At 44.9% G+C, this 3,604-nt stretch overlaps 1 non-coding gene across 1 annotated transcript; it reads right to left on the minus strand.

The window, feature by feature from the left end:
* Positions 1 to 1,267: 1,267 nt before the first annotated feature.
* trnag-ucc (transfer RNA glycine (anticodon UCC)) lies at positions 1,268 to 1,339 on the minus strand. The gene has a single exon. It is a non-coding gene; the product is annotated as a tRNA-Gly (tRNA).
* Positions 1,340 to 3,604: the final 2,265 nt, after the last annotated feature.

Consider the following 3,604-nt stretch of genomic DNA (forward strand, 5'->3'; position numbering starts at 1 on the left):
CCTCTGCTCCCTCCGATAGCAAAGCTGGAGGGTGGGTGGAGGATATTCCCGCTGGCGTCCACCCTCAGGGTTACCTTGACCTGTCGTTTGCTGGTCCAGATCCCGAAAGGGTCAACCACGTCGGTGCTTTGACCCTCGACCTGCACATATCTTCCCAGGAACGTCAGGACATCAGTTGCTGGCGCGTAGGGGTTGTACATGTGGATTGTAACAACCTGGCACTGGATATACTGACGGTGAAGGGTCAGTGATCAGAGCGGATTGTCCCTGTAGTTCTGTTCCCGACTCTCCACCTCCCGCTCTGTTAGTAACCTCTCAGTCTCCTGGGAATTGCATTGTCCCCAATTTTGCCGGATTCCAGGCCTTTAAACTTGGCTGAGCAGACAGTCGATGGTCTGAGGAATATCATTCCCAAACGTCTCATGTCCGAGGTAATAACAATTAATAACAATGTCTGTGCATCCTCCTCATAATCTGTGAAAATCATTGTTGCGCACTGTAGGAACATTTATTGACCGAAATTGAGGAGGTTTTGAACCAGATCAAACTCCTATTAATTAAGAAGATGGTCTAGATCCTTTTTTCTTTTCTCCTGAAGGCAAATGTATGGCAATGCAATTCAATTGGTGAAACTTCCAGGCTTGAACCGAAACACAATTTACTTCGCACTATCGTTGTAACACAAACAAAAAACAAAGTGTGGACGAACCTAACTCTATTGGAAAACTGAACGAAATGAAACATCATTTAACTACGAAACAGTCAATGTTCGAATATAGTAACATTGCATAAACCATACAAAACTGGTCGTCCTCCTACCGGAATGATATTATGAAACGTGAATGGATGAGGAAAAGTTATAATGTGATGTTTGTAATTCTTAAGCTTCCAAATGGATTTGAGGTGCGAATGTATTTTAACCTTGAAGAAATTTGACGCATTTAAACCTCCTTCTTGTCCACGATAGAAGCTGTTGAATCTGTTCCGAATTTCCAGCGGCTTCTGTAATTATTTAAGGTTTCTGACGATAGCAATCTCTCACTTTTCCAACAAAACAAAACGAACCTTATGTTGCGAACAATATTCAAATAAGCAATGGGCAGCAGAGAGGAAAGCTTTCGAGCAACGCTGCCCGGATTGTCTCGGCAATTAACAGGAACCAACGCCATGAAAACCCTAAAGCAACCTGACAAATCCATTTCGCCACAGAATGCAACGTTGTTGCTCAAGACTTTTCCTTACAAAACCACAGGAAAAGCCACAACACTGCGATGGCCGGGAATCGAGCCCAGGTCAACTGCTTGGAAGGCAGCTATGCTCACCACTACACCACCACCGCGCTAGCAACGAAATTGTCCCTTTTCCCAAACGCACATAACAAGGCCGTGATCGTCACCAACTGAACTGGGGATGAAAGCAAAACAAGAAATTGGTTGTAAAACGTCACCAGGTCTGAAAACACCAGAATCAGAAGCCTTCAGCTCTTCAGAACAATCACTGGATCCAAAAGGTTCACTCCCCACAAATGCTGCCGGACCTGCTGAGTTTCCCAGCAATTTTTGTGCTGTCTCTCAGATCTGCAACATCTGCAGTTCTTTGTCAGATAGAAAACAACCGTTGACCCATTGAAGGGGATATTTGATCAGGTGATAGTCCTCTTCATCCACAGAGATAGATGGGATGGAGCATAGGATCATAAAATTCTTACAGTGTAGAAACAGGCTATTCGGCTCATCATGCATCCCACCAAGTCTCACCCTCTCCGCTATTCCTGTAACCCCGCATTCCTCATGGATAACCATATATCAACACTCACCTGGACACTATTGACTATTGAGCGTTGCAAATCCAACCTAACCTGCGCATCTTTGGACTGTGCGAGGAAACTGGAGCACCCAGAGGAAACTCACGCAGACACGGGGAGAATGTGCAAACTCCACACAGACAGTCTTCAATCAGACAGGGATCTGGGTAATTGGAGAGGTTTCAAGAGGGAGTGCAGACTGGTTTGTGAATGATGGGCCGAAAGCCTGATCTCAGTGCTGTAAAGGCTCTACAATAACATGATTCCCTACATCCAGCATTCAACACAATTTGCATTTTGTTTTAATCCGTCCTGTTATTGACATTATTCTGAGTGAAATGTATAGAGGGGTTGTTTGCGCATTCACACAGATCTGTGTTGTGATGGGTCAGGAGCAACATACAAAACAACAACTGGCGGAGGGAGAATTGAATTCCCCTTCCGAATCTGCCGAGGACATGCAGGACCTGGAACTTCTTTATCACCACTCACTCACCACCCGGCGCCTGGAGGAAGAACGCCTGATCTTCCTCCTCAGGAACCTCCAACCCCAGGGCATCAATGTGGCCTTTACCATTAGCCTGATTTGCCCCTCCGACCACCTTATCCGAATTCCATCCTGCCAGCTCGGCACCATCCTCATGGCCTGTCCTACCTGCCAATCTTCCTTCCCACCTATCCGCTCCACAGTCCTCTCCGACCAATCACCTTTACACCCACCTCCATCCATCAATTGCGCTCTCCGCTCCCTTCTCCGCAGCCCCACTCCCTCCCATTTATCTGTCCACGATGGACACTCCCAGCCTCATTCCCCATGATGGTGTTTTGCCCGAAATGCCGACTCTCCTGCTCCTCGGATGCTACCTGACCTGCTGTGCTTTTCCTGTATTACTCTAATCTTGACACTGATCTACAGAATCTGCAGTCCTCACTTTCACCTCGCATGACTGAATTCCTGCCCCTTACAGATCGAATTGGGTCTCGTGTTTTCATCATGAATTTCATTATGTTTAATATATTTTATTTTAAAAATCATCACAATATACTTGTGCACTCATGAGCATGTAATGCATTTGGACAGAACAATGCCTCCTTTCTCTGTGAACAATTAGAATTAAAGGAGTCGGTTTAAAACAGGAATAGGGACTTATAATGCTCTCTGAAATAAACACAGGCCATTCAGAGGAATCTGATAAGGTCATGCAACATCTGCCGAGAGAAGGGAAAGGTTAGCTCATATGTTATGAGAGTATGGGAATTCAGCAGAGCGGTAGGAAGTTAGAAAAGTAATAATTAGTGAACAATTGGAATGGGGATAACGCTGAAGAAAAAATGAGAGCCTGTTTAACATGTTCATTCTGTTCTAGTAGTCAATCCAATCAAAGCTAAACTTAGATTTCATATCCAGTTTGCTGTCCAATCCACATATTCCGTGACTCCCTGAGAAACCAGCAATCTGTGCCTTCCAATCTGAAATGCACTCAGTGAGGGTGCATCAACAATCGTCAGGGACAGAGAATATTAAAGACTCAGAAGCTCTCTCCCCATCTCATTCCCAAATAACCTGCCCTTACCCTGAGGGTGTGTCAATAATAATCAAAAGATCTGTAAATGATGTAATTTTAACACTGACTTCTCTTCGCAGATTCTGTCAGACTTGCTGAGCTTTTCCGCAACTCCTGAGACTGTGTTATCATATTTCAGATACCCAGACCCACAGGATCAATTTCTCACCATCTACCCTCTGAAGCCTGTTCAGAATTTGATGCATTCAAATGAAATCGTATTTCAATTTTCTCG

This window comes from Chiloscyllium plagiosum, unplaced genomic scaffold (genome assembly GCF_037043375.1).
Source record: "Chiloscyllium plagiosum isolate Xiang-an unplaced genomic scaffold, Cpla_swu_hap1 HiC_scaffold_42, whole genome shotgun sequence".
Lineage (NCBI taxonomy): Eukaryota > Metazoa > Chordata > Chondrichthyes > Orectolobiformes > Hemiscylliidae > Chiloscyllium > Chiloscyllium plagiosum.